The sequence below is a fragment of the Schistocerca piceifrons genome, chromosome 5 (genome assembly GCF_021461385.2).
Source record: "Schistocerca piceifrons isolate TAMUIC-IGC-003096 chromosome 5, iqSchPice1.1, whole genome shotgun sequence".
Classification (NCBI taxonomy): Eukaryota; Metazoa; Arthropoda; class Insecta; order Orthoptera; family Acrididae; genus Schistocerca; species Schistocerca piceifrons.
Window position 1 is genome coordinate 663,670,459 of NC_060142.1, and position 17,916 is coordinate 663,688,374.

The following is a 17,916-nucleotide window of genomic DNA, read 5'->3' on the forward strand; positions in this document are numbered from 1 at the left end:
GTACGTAGCTGCTGGAATACTTAACTTTAATCCACAATTGGGGAACATTGGTCTTGTTGATACAGTATTATCATTTCAATATAACTTGGTGATGGCGCCTTGCTAGGTCGTAGCAATTGACTTAGCCGAAGGCTATGCTAACTATGTTCTCGGCAAATGAGAGAGTCTTCGTCAGTGTCTGTTGCTAGCGACGTCGGCTGTACAACTGGGGCGAGTGCTAGTAAGTCTCTCTAGACCTGCCGTGTGGTGGCGCTCGGTCTGCAATCACTGATAGTGGCGACACGCGGGTCCGACGTATACTAACGGACCGCGGCCGATTTAAAAGCTACCACCTAGCAAGTGTGGTGTCTGGCGGTGACACCACAGTACCAATAGACGTCACTACACCGAGAGACGAATGAAAGCGCAAGAATTTGACAGAAACACGATTGCAAACTATTGTTTGTTGATTAGTTGCCGTTTTACATCTGCAACGGAACAAGGCTGGCTGAGAAGAACCTATTGCCGAAAGTAATAGAGGCCACCATCATCACGGGATACGCCGCAGGTGAAGACGTATTCATTCCCCTTGCATTCCATCAACACCCAGTGGTCTAAATATGCCCTAGCATTTAAAGTAATTGCACTTTCCCATTTGGCTTCTATTCGCTATAAGCATCAACAATGCACAGGCCAATCACTTTGTGTGGCAGATACTAAACATGCCGGACAAAGTCGGCCGCTGCAGCTATTGGATTAATGAGTTGATCTCCAGGCCGTATGAAGAGAGAGATATTGTCCAGAGGAGGCTGTAGAATGTTTGTGTTAATGAAATAACTACTACGTGGAATTTTGTAATTTAACGTGAGTGGTACCGGAGACTAGTATGGTATCGAGAACATTTGTTTTAGAAATATTTCTTTCAGTATGCCAATGTTTGTTGTTTAAATGTACAGAAAAATGTCAGAAACCTAGATGATTTGAAATGTGGTACTATCAGACAGTGGATGGACTATTTGAGAAATTTGGTATTGGAGTAATGGTATTGGAAATAAGTGGATACAAGTTAGGTAAGTAACAGCGTACCAAACAGATTTTAACGGCGGGAAGGAAGGAGGGTTCTAGGGTTCTGTTATGTTTGGTGTTAAATAACCAGTTAAACAACAATAGTTTATAGTAAAGTTTGGGGTTAGACGAAGTTCCTTAACTTTGTGTTTTAATACGTGTAGGGGCTCTGCATTGATGATGTTGAATTGGTAACTGTGAAAGTGTATGGCTGTGATGAGTATAAACCCATGGCCTTTATAAGCTCAGCAGCACTGCAACTAGCAGGCCGATACTTACGTAAGACGTCTGACGCAGACGATCGTGTTGTAAGTGACGGCAGGGCACGAAGCGATAAACCCGTTCTAAATCCTCGCTGAGTTCGCAGTGCTGGGCCGATGGGCTGCGTCTCTCACTCGCTCGTTAACTTTTACAAAATATGTGGCACCAGCTGAGAGTCGTTAGGAGGCCAGTCAGCTCTGGTCAAAAGCTGCTCCAGCATATATTATTCCATAGATGACGTGCTATTAATGGGGTTGGGTTGTTTTGGGGGAGGAGACCAGACAGCGAGGTCATCGGTCTCATTGGATTAGGAAAGGATGGGGAAGGAAGTCGGCCGTGCTCTTACGAAGGAACCACCCCCGCATTTGCCTGGAGCGATTTAGGGAAATCACGGAAAACCTAAATCAGGATGGCCGGACACGGGATTGAACCGTCGTCCTCCCGAATGCTATTAATGTATAGGATGTGTAAAGCAGAATCACAGACGAGACACCAGCTATCGAAAAGAGCTTAATGACTACCATGAGGATGAAGGGGGTCTGCAACAAAACATCTCAAACGTTATTAATTTTGTTAGACTGATTCTGATTGATATTCGTTCACCTAGACAGCTGTAGATGACCGATTCACCTTTAAGGATAAATTTTGGAAGATTCATCCGATTTTAATTTGTGATTTATTTCAGCGGATTGAAACTAAACGTTTACGTTGGCTCCAGCTGTAAGTTGCCAGTCCATGTGTTTGTGGGTAGGAGCCCGGCTGGTGCAGCAATCTTCTTCCCTGGTTCATTACCGTCAAGAGGAATTGTGATCATACTCACGAACAAGAGGAATTTTTTCAGTCGACTGGTGCAGTTTAGTTAAAAGATTGCGGTGTGACTCTTTGTCGAGAGCGCGGTATTACAGTTCTACAGCTCGTTCAAGACTAAGAGCGCTTTCAGCAGACTTTTTGAAATCAGTCAACAGAAGTCTTGAGAGCCGATGGTTGGACAGTCTTTATACGTCTGTCTGGTGCGTTTTGCGGCGACGTTTATGATTCAAGTCTTACAGGATTCAACTGCTACAAACCCTTTATGAAGATGACGATTAATAGCATGTAGATGTTTATGAACTTATTCTGATTGTGCAATTGTAAGAAAACAGTTCCCTTTCACGTTTAGCTATTTCAAATGGTTCAAATGGCTCTGAGGACTATGGGACTTAACATATGAGGTCATCAGTCCCCTAGAACTTAGTACTTAAACCTAACTAACCTAAGGACATCACATACATCCATACCCGAGGCAGGATTCGAACCTGCGACCGTAGCGGTCGCGCGGGTCCAGACTGAAGCGCCTAGAACAGCACGGCCACACTGGCCGGCCGTTTAGTTAGTTAGTGGGTTAGTTTCTTGTTCCATGGATCATTTGCACGAGAAATCTTAATGATGCGGAGCGAGTCATTTTACATTCACATGACAAACTATTTTGTAAATTTGCCTACATGCTGACCATTTACAACACGGGAGAAACTTTTTCAGTTTGTTATCAAATTTTACTTTGCTGTGTGTCAGACATGTTACGTGACTGGGTAAGTGATAAAAAATTTTGGTTGCAGCATTGTGCAATCCTTTCTGTGCTTAAGACAGCCATAATGTGGAGTAATTAATGTCATTTTGACATCTGGTATTGTAATTATGTACACCATTATTCTGTTTGAACAGCGTTGAATTATTTACAGCAAATTTAATACGGGAGTAAATATACTGTGGAGCAGTAATCAAAATCCGTAAATCCCTAAGCAGATGCCTACAAGATAATCATTGGTGCAGTACCTCTAGTTGTGCAGAACTGAATGCCTTGTGTGTTTTCAAGAATTAAGAGTGAGGCAATTCAGTGATGAGGCTACGTTGCATTTAAGAAAATTTAACCGCCACAACGTAAGAATACGAGGCTCACAGCAGCAGCATACTATAGTCCAGTGCGAGAGAGACTGACGAAATCTTCAGGTGATGTGTACCGTTACCCTAGAAAACATTTACGGGCAGTTCGCTTTTTGTGGAAAAGACGAGTATATAAATCGCATTACTGAATGTGTAGGAGATTAGCTTTTCTTAGGTAACATGCAGAAAGTACTTTTGTCCCTCTGTTTCAGGGCGCGGAGCACCACCGCACTCGCAAATGCATTGAAGAGCATTTCTTAAGAATGAGCTGCCTCAAAGATGAATCGGCCGCAAGGGGTGTACGTATCTTGCCTTGCACCACTGGCCTCCAAAAACGTCAGATTTTTCACCGTGCAACATTTTTTTTGTGGGTGGTTTGTGAAAGACTCCGTCTATATGTTTCTTCTTCAAACAGCTATAAGAGGACTGCGAGCAGCTCGCCAACACCAGTGAGCTCAATAACTCCACACACTCGCAAAGGTATGGAACGATTTTGACTGGCGTGTGGATGTTTGTCGTGCTTCCAGTATAGGACTCATTAAATGTTTGGCAAAGGTAAATGAAATCTTTGATCCTACCGTACTTGTAAAAGTTACCCAAAGGCTTTATGTGAATGCATGTAAAAGATATGCCCTTGAAAAATAATGACTCTTTAGACCTAGGCATAAGTTCAAATCTATCACAAGTTTCTATCTTAATTCATCTAGAAGATAGACGTTTGTTAACGTCTGTGAACCTTTTTGAAACAACCTTTACAATGTAGTAATAGTAAAAGTTCTTCTAGTCTTAATGTTGTTGTTCTTACTCTTTTCTATCGAATTCAATCAACTGTAACTAACGTAATTTTTCACTCTTTCAGTTTACTGTTTTCCCTGTCAGTCACAATAGATTTTTCTCCAAATGTGTGTGTGAAATCTTATGGGACTTAACTGCTAAGGTCATCAGTCCCTAAGCTTACACACTACTTAACCTAAATTACCCTAAGGACAAACACACACACCCATGCCCGAGGGAGGACTCGAACCTCCGCCGCGACCATCCGCACAGTCCATGACTGCAGCGCCTGACACCGCTCGGCTAATCCCGCGCGGCGATTCTCCTCCATACGATATTTTTCCCTTTTCTTGAAACCATGAAAATGTTTACATTTAGTTGTGTAGTTTTCTGTTTTTTGAATATCTTTACCATATGAGATCATTTCTATTTAAGTGTTTTTGAGTTGTATTCACGTGATTGTTTGTTACTAACTAATTGTAATATTCATTTCATCGCTCTGTGTTCTTCCCCTTTTTGAAGTGCCCTAGTACATCGCAAATATTACTGGGCTTTGTTTCAGAATTTTGCTATCTATTGTTGACCGCCACTGCAGGCGCATTCTTAGTGTCGCTACGTTCAGTCTGGAAGGACCGTGGTTCGATTGCCGGTACTTCCTCGGGTTTTTCTGATGCCGGGAGGTCTGGAAAACACAGCCTCGTGAGACCATATGAGGAGCTGCTTGAGTAAAGAAGTAGCGGCATCATTCGGATTCATTCACTTGCAATAACGGCTGGAGGATTGAGCGATACGCTGATTACGCGTCCCACAATTACAGATCGCTCTTCGTACTGCCTTGTAGGTGGCAGTAGACCAGTCGGAGCAGAGCTAAGGCCAAGTCCTTGAGTGGTGTTTGCGTTTTCTTATTGCTCCTTAGTATTTAGTTGCCATTTCGATCCCTTTCAGTCCGAAAAGTTTTGGATGGTTATTTATCTCTGTTTCTTCCATTGTCTCAACTTTCCCTATCTTGACTGTGTCAGTGAATTACTCGTATGCAGGAAAAGTGTTTGACAATGTATTACTGTATTATAACGTCTAGTATCTATCGTGAATCGCTAGACTATCTTTACAGAACTCGTCAACCTCATAACGATCACTCTTCGAAAAACTAAATCTAGAGTAAGATTTATAAATGAATTCTCTGAACCTTTTGAGATTCGAACTGGCCTTCGACAAGGTGATGGATTGTCTCCAATACCGTTTAATTGTGTGTTGGAGAAAATCATGCGCGAATGGAACAACATATGTCCACCATTTTTTAAGTTTGGAAGAAAAATTCAACTTAACTGTCTTGCATTTGCAGATGACGTGGTGTTGTTAGCAAACAGTATCACTGAAGCAAAGTTTCAGACAGAAGTAGTTGTACGATTAGCGGCAAAGGTTTGGTTACAAATTTGTTTTGAGAAAACAGAAATGATGCCCATCTTCCCAGTTGGTACATCCTATGTTATACTTCCCAATGCTCAAAAAATTAAGATGGTGAAAACGTTTAAATATCTGGGTGAGGTTATTACTTGGAATGCCAACGAAGTACATCAAGAGAGAGTGGAACATTAACACTACAACGACAACAGAGAACTACGTGGCCAGCTTACAAAATACGACCTCTTTTAATAAATGCTAAACTTCAGCATTATTCTTCCGTCCTTAAACCGGAGGCAGCAAATGAAAGTGAAAAGCTATCTAAAATAAACAGTCAAGAACAGCTGATAAATTTTAGAAAGTTGATAGAAGAAGACTCCGAATGATTATCAGTAGAAAACATCAAGTTAATAATCAGTGGAGGCCCCTGCCCAATTTGGTGGTTGGTGGCTTACCAAGAACGTGAATCCACTGTTGACACGATGCGAAAAACGAGGGTTACATTTTTTGGCCACATTCCTCACTTACCAAATGCTAGACTCCTGAAACAACATTTTCACTACTTTCGGAACAGTAAGACAAAAAACAACTCGTTCAAAGAAGTAAAAATGAATCTGAATGAACTGAGTATTACCAAAAATTAGACTGAACATAGAGAAGAGAAGCTGCTTCTGAAAAACAGATACATAGGATTGACATTAAAAACAACACAACGGAAGAAGTATGTCATATCTGCAGAAGAACGTGCCACCAGACCACTTCGGAAGAAAAAGTTTTGGGAAAGGAAGAAATTGTTGACTGCTAAGATGTAAATATATTCATTGTAGACTCTGTTGTATAATGTTCGATTTTAGTGTCCAATGTGGGCGTAACTATGTAAATAAATAAACTAGAGCGTCTGAGGTTTGCGGCTGTTAACATAGATTTTTCTTGTTGTAGGCATTCTTGAAGCATGTTATGGCATCTCATGTTTCATGGTTTTGATATCGTCTGCATCTGTAATTATTTTAATTCAATTGAATTGATTATCCTGAAACATTTATTATAAAAATGAACGAGTTTAAGTCTTCAGTAAAAGAATAAAATCTACAAATCAACAAACACAAGGCATTTGATATCAACTCTAATATCATACCCGCCGTGCTTGATCCATTCATTAATTCCACTTTATTTAGAATATTTCTCCATTTTACCCAAGTAGTTGGGACTCTGGTTTAGTTTGTAATGGTTCGGAATTTTTGCGGAAAACTTCGTTTTAGATATAGTGTATCTGGCACAGTTTATTTAACTTCATCACTTAGAATTTACTTTTATTGCTGTTATTATTATCTGTATTAACTTTTTCCTGTTAACTCAGTTTATAAGTGACTGTAAGGACATGAATTACCATCGACTTCTTTGTGTGACTGTTTTTAACTAGTTTCTGAGATTTCTCTTATTTCACAGAATTTTAAGTTTAAGTTTTACAGGATTTTTTAAAAATTTTGAACCAGAAAGTTTCTTAATTCCATTACTATGTTGTCTGCTACAGGGGCGTTGTGGTTTTTACTTTTTGCACCACTCTTCATCTCTCTTAAGCAAAGTTGTGAGTAAATCGTGTAGTGGTTCTTGGATTGCTGAAGGACTACTTTTTCCTTGGTTCTTCATAGCGGAGAAGTTTTTCAAATCATTATCCTACAACCACCGTTATAAGTTATGAGCCACGTTCGCCTTCAACAGTTATCAGATGTTTCAACAATTATCAGATGTTTAAGCTCTGATCTTCATCAGTGAATAATTTCGTATTTGTGAAATATTCCCAGGTTATCGGTAGAGTGGCAGAATCGACCAGAATTAACTTCTCAAGTGTTTCCTACAAGTCATCTTCAGGTGAAGTCACTTCTCCATGAGCGCTCAGTAGTCCGTTATCAGTGAATTAATTAAAGTTATTAACACTGCAGATGCAAAATTTTGCTGCTTCAAGCACGGCCCTCCACATATATTAGTCATCCTGCTTCCATGGCCAGGGAGATCGATGGATCTCTTCCAATGTTTCTGCGGGATGTCTCTATGCAAGGTCACACGCTGTCTCGTAGTGACATTTCGCGGACCTTTCACTGACCTTCCTGGATACTGTTACCCCAGTATAGCCAAAGATGGGCTAGCCAGAGTCTTCCTCAACTGCTGTTTGCGCTCCAATTTCTTCGTTCCCTGCAGCTAGTTGACTACTGCTTCTCAATATGTGTTCACGTATCCATTCTCCGCCAAGGACAGTTAGTTTCTTGTGCAAGTGATTAGATCTAAGCCAGTTACCACCCAATTAACTCTCTGGAGCGGTTAAGAAATCGTAGTCCGTGGCTCTTCTTGATGTTCTTGTGGTCTTCTGTACGAGGACTGGTTTGATGCAGCAGTCTGTGCTACTCTATCCTGTGCAAACCTCTTCATCTCTGGAGCCCACATCCTTCTGAATCTCCTTACTGTATTCATCCCTTGGGCTCCCTCTACGACTTTTACCATCCACACTACTCCAGTTCTAAACCGATGGTTATGTCTCATGACGTTTCCTACCAACCGATCCCTTCTTCTAGAGAGGTTATGCCACAAATTTCTTTACTCACCGGTACTATACATTATCTTCTCATTACTTACGTGATCTACCCACCTAATCTTCAGCAGTCTTCTGTAGCAGCAATTTTCAAAAGCTTCAATTCTTTTCTTGTCTAAATTGCTTATCGTCCATGCTGCACCACCACAGATGGCTACATGCAAATAATTTCATAAAAGACTTTCTAACACTTGAAATCTATACTGGATGTTAATAAATTTCCCCTCTTGAGAAACCCTTTTATTGCCATTGCCTGTATCCATTTCATGTCCTCCCTAGTTCGCGCATCATCAGTTATTTTGCTTCCCAAATAGCAAAACTCATCTACTACTTTAAGTCTTTCTTTTATGAATCTAATTCCGTAATCATCTCCTGATTTAATTTGACTATGTTCATTTGTCTTTGTTGATGTTCATGTTATATCCTCCTTTCAAGACATTACACATTCCGTTCAACTGCTCTCCCAAGTCCTTTGCTGTCTCTGACAGAATGACAATACCATAGGCAAACCTCAAAGATTTTATTTCTTTTCCCTGCACTTTAATTCCTACTCCAAATTTTTCTTTTGTTTCCTTTACTGCTTCGTCAATGTACAGATTGAATAAAATCGGTGATAGACTACAACCCTGTTTCAGTCCATTCTGAACCAGACTACAACCCTGTCTCACTCCATTCTGAACCGCTGCTTACATTACACGCCATTTGACTTTTATAACTGCCGCCTCGTTTCAGTACAACTCGTAAATAGTCTTTGGCTCGCTGTATTTTAGCCCTGCTGCCATCAAAATTTCAGAGGGAATATTCCATTTAACATTGTCAAAAGCTTTTTCTAAGTCTGCAAGTACTTTAAATGTAGGCCTGCTTTGTCTTAACCTGTCTTCTAGGAGAAGTCATAAGGTCAGGATTGCCTCGCGTGTTGCAACTTTTCTCCGGAATCCAAATCACCCACGCTGTCAGGTGCAGTTGTAACTTGCAGCATCCAGAGCGGATGACTTATCCACCACCGCTTCTGCCCGTTCTTCTAGCGCGTGATGCTCAGAAAGACGCAGCTGACAGCGACGCAAGACTCGGAGACAAGCGCCCCTAACGCTGTGACCCGCGTGACGTCGCCTCCCCCCCCCCCCCCCTCCCCCAGACCGTGCGGCTGTAAGAGGGCGCCCAGCCCAGCGTAGCGCAGCATGGCAGCCCTGTGGAATGCCTGAGGTCGCGCACAGCTCCAGATGTTTCGGACTTTCACTTCGCGTTTCCTGCATTCGCCGGCGCGCCTTCAAGGATTTCAGCTTCTCCGCGCGCCGCCTCCAAGGAATTCTTGCGGACATTCGTTGTGAACTACAACTCCTGCACCGACACAGTAGGTTGTGTGTTAACAATAATCCATAGACAACGTCGGCTGAAGTAGCATTTCAGTACAGACTACGCAGCCAGTGAAGGAGACGTAATAGCTCTAATAATCTCAGTATACATAATCATTCATCAGACAAATCAGCAGCACTATGAGACTGTTGGCTGACGATCCTGTTGTGTATAGCACGTTATGTAAAGAAATACAGAAAAAAACGTACTTGAACAAAATTTTCACTTCGTATAATAAATTTAGATAACTTTTAGATAACGCCAATAACAAAGAGAAATAATCCGACGGTATCTGACAGCGGAACGTCACTATTTGTTGTCACGCAAATTATATTCATACGTAGCGCAGCTAATAGGCCAGCGAAATACACATACGCCATAAGCAATCGTGAAAGCTATGGATATTAAAATAGGAGATATCAGTCGTCAAAGTTACGGTGAGAACACTGTAAGTATGAATGATTTGTTACACAAATGAATTATGTGAGACAAATAGTCAACAATATGACAGAAAACAGTATATAATGGCCTAGCGCAGTATCGGCACGGTCTGAGGCGCCTTGCCACGGTTCCTGCGGCTCCCCCCTGTCGGAGGATCGAGTCCTCCCTCGGGCATGGGTGTGTGTGTGTTGTCCTTAGCGTAAGTTAACTTAAGTGTATAAACCTAGGGACTGATGGCCTAAGCAGTTTGGTCCCATAGGACTTTACCACCACCACTGTATAACACATTTTAAGTACTTCACTACACTGTCGGGCGCAAAAAATATGCAGTCAACAATAACAGCGTAGACAGTTCTCGCAGTGTGGACATTTGATGAAAGCGGTCTGGTCACAGTTCTCGTGGCAACACTCTCCTGTTAATCCTCCTTCGGAGCGGTACTCCAACGGTGTTTGAAACACTCCAGGAAAAGTCTTTGGTGCAGCCGCACTGAAGGCGTAAGAAGTGGTCTCTGTGCCATACGTTAATGTCATTGTCAGACGATACCATAAGTGTATCTGTGATACATTTCACAAAAGAAATGGTTCAAATGGCTCTGAGCACTATGGGACTCAACTGCTGTGGTCATAAGTCCCCTAGAACTTAGAACTACTTAAACCTAACTAACCTAAGGACATCACACACATCCATGCCCGAGGCAGGATTCGAACCTGCGGCCGTAGCGGTCGTGCGGTTCCAGACTGCAGCGCCTTTAACCGCTCGGCCACTCCGGCCGGCTGATACATTTCACATTTTTGTATGGACCCAAGAAGAAAACGTCGGCAGATTGCGCAATACCTGTGGGCTTTGCTGAAATCAGCTTCCTGAGAAATTCAGAGCTTTCAGGAACTGTAGAATTGTGTAGGTCATCATCTCTATTGGCTGTCCAGAAGTCAACTAAAAGAAGGCTCCGATACAAGGAAACACAGATGGGATAGCAGCGTACCATCCATCACAATCCCAGGGAGTATCATATAAGAATAGTATATAGTTGTCGTTGTGGATCCAACAGCACCAAAAACGTGCTTACTTCACTTCACTGTGAGAGTCCGCCCAGATCATAACTCTTTAAATAATCTTGATCTGGTGACAGACGTTTTTCCTCAGTGAGAGACGTCTCATGAATTGATAAACTTTTTCTTAAATATCGGCGTCCGTTTCAACCAACCACTTGCTAACTATGGGTTATTCTGCGACAAACTATCTTATTCTTACAATTAAGTTTCTTCACCCATGAGTTGCAAGCTTTTAACTAGAGTGACTAATGAGAGTCAATTTTCTTCTTTATTTTCAATGCCCGAAGTCTCAGTGTGCGGTCATGTATTCCCGCGTTTTCCTGTTTCTTTGCTATAAAGTGATGACGTAATTCACGATTTGTCATTTCCTGCAGAATTTTTGGATTTGATGAACGTCGTTTTAGCATGTTTTCAAAGTTTTGTTACAAAGTCTTCCTCGTTATTTTCCTTTTCTATGCCAACGCTGCTGTAATTTTCAGGCGCGGTGTCACATCAGTTGCCAATCCAGGACGACACAGGCGCGGAGGACCAATATTTTCATCTTTCTCCTGTGGCTGTTCTGTCCATATCTTGCAGGCATAAGTCAGATATCGTTCTGGAAACTTCATGCGTTTTCCTGGAGGTGATCTCTCACAAGATGAACCGCTGTTTCCCTGGAAATCCACCAATGTTGACATTCCTTCTTCCCTCACTGCCATGGCGCTATTATTTTCTTCATCTGATACCTCTTCATCTGAGGCCTCCTCATTTTCCCTTTTGAGTACAAGTTTTGTAAGTAGGCTGTTTAGGTTTTCTTATTGGTAACGCCACGTAGCGCTCTGTATGAAAATCACTGGCTGTGCTGTGTGCAGTCTGTGTCTAGTTTGCATTGTTGTCTGCCATTGTAGTGTTGGGCAGCGGCAGCTGGATGTGAACAGCGCGTAGCGTTGCGCAGTTGGAGGTGAGCCGCCAGCAGTGGTGGATGTGGGGAGAGAGATGGCGGATTTTGTAATTTGTCATGAACTGCTATATATATTATGACTATTAAGGTAAATACATTGTTTGTTCTCTATTAATATCTTTCATTTGCTAACTATCCCTATCAGTAGTTAGTGCCTTCCGTAGTTTGAATCTTTTATTTAGCTGGCAGTAGTGGCGCTCGCTGTACTGCAATAGTTCGAGTAACGAAGATTTTTGTGAGGTAAGTGATTTGTGAAACGTATAGGTTAATGTTAGTCAGGGCCATTCTTTTGTAGGGATTTTTGAAAGTCAGATTGCGTTGCGCTAAAAAAATATTGTGTATCAGTTTAAGGACAGTCGTGCATAATTGTTTAAAGGGGACGTTTCAGTTTAATGGCGAACTTCTTGAGCATGTCAAATCATATAAGTATTTAGGATTAACACAAAGAAGTATGGGACGACCACGTAAAACTAGTTTTAGGAAAGGCGATAGAGGATTTCGATTCGCTGGAAGGGTTCTGCGAAAATGCAATAAATCTATAAAGGAAATCGCATACAATACACTAGGTTAACCGATTCTAGAGCTGTTGTCCTTATCAAGCAGACATCAGACCAGACATCGAACAAACTCAGGGACTTCGTAATATGCAGGACTTGGACAAAAATATGGAACGACCGCGAAAAATACATGCTTGAAAATAAATTCAGGTGCTAGCTAAGCCTGCGGGTTGCACTGCTGTGGCCGGCCGCGGTGGCCGAGCGGTTCTAGTCGCTTCAGTCCGGAACCGTGCGACTGCTACGGTCGCAGGTTCGAATCCTGCCTCGGGCATGGATGTGTGTGATGTCCTTAGGTTAGTTAGGTTTAAGTAGTTCTAAGTCTAGGGGACTGATGACCTCGGATGTTAAGCCCCATAGTGCTCAGAGCCATTTGAACCATTTTGCACTGCTGTATTTGACCACGAGCGGCACCTGTGCGACGTCCTCAATACGTCGCAAGTGTCAGTCGTGACCAAAACAGTGTTCTGTATCGTTGTGAGTGCATTATGTCCGAGCTAAATGGATTCGAAAGTGGGAAAGTTGTTGATGTTCGTATTTGGGTGCTTCCGTAAACAAGACAGCCGAAGTGTTTGGTTTCTCGAGAGGCACAGTATTGAAGATTTGTACCGCATACAGGGAAAGCGAAGATTGATGTCGCATACAGGGAAAGCGGGAAAACATGATCAGCTAAGGTAGAACGCAGACGAAAGTGTGTACTGACTGATCGTCATGGACGTTCATTGAAGAGGACTACACCTGTAGAAGTCATTGAAGAACTGAATGCCGCACTCACGAACGCTGTCAGCATAAAAACAGCAAGAAGGGAGCTCTATCAGCTGGCAACTGCCGGTAGAGCTGGAACTCCAATACCGCACATCGGTGATGCAAATGCCCTTAGCAGGAAAACGTGATGCCGACGCCGTAAAAGCTGGGCTGCGGAGCAGTGAAAGGATGTCATTTTGTCGGATGAGTCATATTTCACGTTGTTTCCAACTTCTGGTCTAGTTCGCATCCCAAGACGAGGCATGGCGGGAGGTTCGGTGATGATTTTGGCAGACATATCGTGCTATTTCATGGATCTCTTGGTTGCTCTGCAATGTCGCAATATAGTCAAGGACTTTTGGCTGATGAGGCGCACCCGCTGATAGAATGTTTGTTCCCCAACGGTGACGATGTGTTCCAAGACAACAGGACCTCTGTCCTCACAGCTCACATCGTTCTGGACCGGTTTTGTGAGCACGAGAGTGAACAGTTGCAGTCACTGGATCTTAATACTGCTGGGTCTTTGTCGTCTACTTTGGAGAGAAAAGGTACTTGCTCGCTATCCATCTCCATCATTGTTACCTGAATTTGTCATTATTTTGCAGGAAGAATGCTACTATAAGATTCCTGTGAAAACCATACAGGATCAGTATTTATCTATTCGGAGAACGACTGGAAGCTGCTTTGAACGCCAACGCTTTTCGTACACCGTGTTAGGCATGGCAATGTGTCGTGTTATTGATGTTTCCACATTTTTGTCGAACCCCCGTAAGTGGTCGAAGAATTTAAACGGGAATCCATGGTTGAAAGAAGCGTTCTCTCGAACCCCTGTTGTGTGAATTTAGAAAACTTGTATCCAAGGAGGACTGTGCAACCACTAAGCAGCAACCACTGTATGCTTCGCGTAGGGTTCATGAGGAACAGATAAGATGAGAGAGGTTAGTTTACGTTTATGGACAGCCACGTTTCCCTCACTCAATACGCGAGTGGAATAGAAAAGAAAATGGATAGTATTGGTAAGCTGTGCACTCCAACACAATTAACTCTCGGGGAAAATACATAGATGTCGATATAGTACAGTGTTTCTCAAAGTTAAGTGGCAGACGATTTATCGAGAACCAACCGATAATAGTTTTTAATGTTTCTTTTATTGTTAGTTATATTGTTGCACATCTCTTGATTACTATGCTTGCGTCATCAGCCAGGAGCACTATTTCTGCTCAAACAGTGTAAAAGGAAGGCCATTTATATGTAACAGGTGTGGCCACTGAGCTTTTCTTTGCGAGGAGAAAATTTATAGAACTGGTTCCAAGAGACCCGCAATGTTTAGAGGCTAATAAATAACACCGATGAAGAAACAAGTGGTTAACGGTTTTCAGAACTGCCTACGTAATGTGTGGATATTAAAATTATTTTGATGGTAGACGTTCTCCGTGAATAACACAATCGAAAGGTCTGAAATCAGGATACGACATCATATCTTTGTGTTTATTTTCACGATCACTACGGAAGCGATTTTTAAATGGCTGAAGATTATACGAATATTTCACCCCGAAAACCATTTTTTGGGATTTTTAGCTATCTTTTTATCATTGCTTCTTTTTATTCAGAGATATTTTCGTTTCCAGTGAAAATCTGCCCTCTTTGAGAAACCTTACGCTTTGGGGTTTTCATAGTAACATTCAGTTTACCAGAGTGAGCTCAATGCATTGCAAGCTTGTAGGTCAATCGACTTGCTTCTTGTCGTGTGGAAGCTAACAGTAAGCTCAGCTCCTACCAAACAGAGGGGAAACTAGAGGGGTCAATGGAAACTAATAGTAGGTGGATCTACCGTGTAGCGTATGTCGAGAGCGTAGTATGATTAGAGGAACGTTTTCTCATATGTTGGTTACTTTTATTTCTTCAAGCGACAAATAGTAACCTCTTTTCCATCACAATAATATAGTGAATGGCATTTTAAAAATCCTTAATCGTGATAAATGTATTAATATAGTTGACAAACGTCTTCACGGTAACTTATTAAGCTGTGTAATCAACTCTACAATTTTTCAAAGAAAATAATGTTGATGACTTCCATTTTCAACCACGTTTATTTGTCAATAGCAGGGAGAACTCTTTCCTCCCATTGCTACTGAAGCGCACACTTAAAAATGATCACACCGTTAATGGTTCAGAATGCATTGAGCTCATTTTCGGTAAATTCGAAATGGTTCTTGAAACTCTAAGATCTAAGAAGGTTCCTCAGCGTATAAAATCACTACGAACCCCTGATTGTTGCCTGTCACAGACAGTGCATCGTCGGTACGAACACTGAAAATTTTCCCACTAGGTAAGGAATTTTTAATTAAAACAACTTCGAGAACTAATTTAATCTCGCAATGTGGACCAGTAACTTTTTTTTTTTAAACAGCTTAATAATAGTGCCGCTGCTAATGGATGTTTAGCAGCGTGCACTTGGGCAACCATTTCTGCAGTTCCTTATTTTGGGTCCGCAGCTCGTGGTCGTGCGGTAGCGTTCTCGCTTCCCGCGCCCGGGTTCCCGGGTTCGATTCCCTGCGGGGTCAGGGATTTTCTCTGCCTCGTGATGACTGGGTGTTGTGTGATGTCCTTAGGTTAGTTAGGTTTAAGTAGTTCTAGGGGACTGATGACCATAAATGTTAAGTCCCATAGTGCTCAGAGCCTTATTTTGGGGATCGAAAACAGAAACAGCTTTTTCAATATCCGTCTTTGGAAACTCCCCATTTTTATAAGATTTCTTTACTTTTGTAGCATTATAAGCCAAGATGGAGGCTGCTTCGGTTCTTAAACCTGCTGAGTTTGTAAACATGCACATGACATTATTCTGACCTTGAAGTTTTTCCTTAATTGACGTCAATTTAGTTTTCTGCTCTTTTATACCTTGTGTATGCAGTACTACCGCCCTCTGTATATGGGCACATGACTATACCACGGCCTGGAACCGCGCGACCGCTACGGTCGCAGGTTCGAATCCTGCCTCGGGCATAGATGTGTTGTGAGTGTGTGGGTGCTATTCTGCCATTCTGCGCAACGGATTAATCTGAGATGTACCCTTTACCCTGTGGCTCCTGCAAGATGCAATTTCCATCCCCACACTACTACAGAAGTCAGACAGACGCTCCTAACATTCTAAAGAGAAATGCCTGAAAAACTTTCAGTAATAAATATCTTCTGGAGTCGTCCGCTGTAAGGAAATGACACAAAAATTCACAAAATTTCTTACGTAACTAGTGGGATACTTGGGTACTGGAGTAGTGCTAGTTAGTGTAAGAAAAACAAGAAACTAATGAAAATTATTATTTATTTTGCAAAAATTCTGAGACATCACAATGACACTTTTAGTTATGAATTGAACAAGTTATATCCTGGTTCTTTTCGGAATGTGAAGTTACCTCTCAAGGATAGGATTCGCTAATGAAATTTCTATAGAAAGTTTACGATTGTTATTGACTTGGCAGAATGGCTGAGAGCCGCGCCTGCTTAACTTGAATAATTATCCGTAGAATGTTGCTAGGTACGGTCGAGGCTGTCGTGTGTGAAATGCAGTGAAGTGTACTGTTGTGCAGGAAATATGGGGCTCGCAAGAGCTGTAGCGTACAATACTGCAATCTGCGATGATTGCTGTCTGCGCCGCTCGATGCTGACAAATAAGATAACTCTCGTTCTATCTGTATTGACCTTCGCCAATCAAACTCTCCCTACGCCTTGATGAAGTCAAGGATTCCTATTCGCCCCTAGTCTAACTATTGGCGTGGTACACCGGTCAAATAACAAGTCCACGGCGATGCCACCTAAAATTTCACTCGCAGGTGTTTAACTATAACTCTGTCCGTTCGCACCGCACAGTAAGTGTGGCGGCCAGACAGTGAACAACGCTTAATCGCAAGGACTCAATATAGAGCCGCACTCCGATTTGCTCTTGACAGAGGTGCTCTCCCAGTGAAGTACTGAGGAGAGACTTGTTCCTCGTTCTTTGCGTACACGTACGAGCGCACTCGCTCTCGTTACGTATTCTCGCTCCAAGAGAGACAACGGAATGGCCCCTCTCCACGGCAGACGTGAAGGGGTATATCTTTCGGTCTCTTCCATTACTCCTTCAGCTCAAGGCGTCAGGAATATCGTCTGACAATCAGCATTGCTCTTCTAAAACGGGAGAATGACGTTCCGTTTAGGGCGACCAATCCGGAAATCTGTAGCACTGGCATTTGGCGTTTGCTGTCTCCCTATGAAAACCTCTGAAACTGCGTGCTATGTTTGTAAAAAATGCGTAGGCTGGGCGCTCCCACACAATGTAGTGGAATTTGCTTTTAAGCCGAACACGGGGTCGTTCTCCCCTTTCACTCGGGCAAACGCTGTCTGCTCCACGGGTGGTCGCCGTCCGTCGTAGATAGGCTGAATAGTCCTCTGAAGGGACCGGCCTCTCGGCGTGTGGTCCACCTCTCCCGAACAAAAAGCTCTTATGACCGTCGTGTCTTGAATGTACGTGTGTACGCCAGCCTCAAGTATTTCAACCTCGTTGCACACTTGCGATTTACTTGTTATTTGCATATCGTTTACATGAATTCATACAATATTGACTTTATCATATCGAGTTTGGGTTCGAATGAAGCGTCTTGATGTGTGGAATATGATTGTGAGGGCGGAATATGTAAGCAATGAAGGTCAGGAGAGCACGACGTCTTATAGTGTGTGATGTCCTTAGGTTAGTTACGTTTAAGTAATTCTAAGTTCTAGGAGACTGATGACTTCGCCGGTCGCGGTGGTCTCGCAGTTAAGGTGCTCAGTCCGGAACCGCGCAACTGCTACGGTCGCAGGTTCGAATCCTGCCT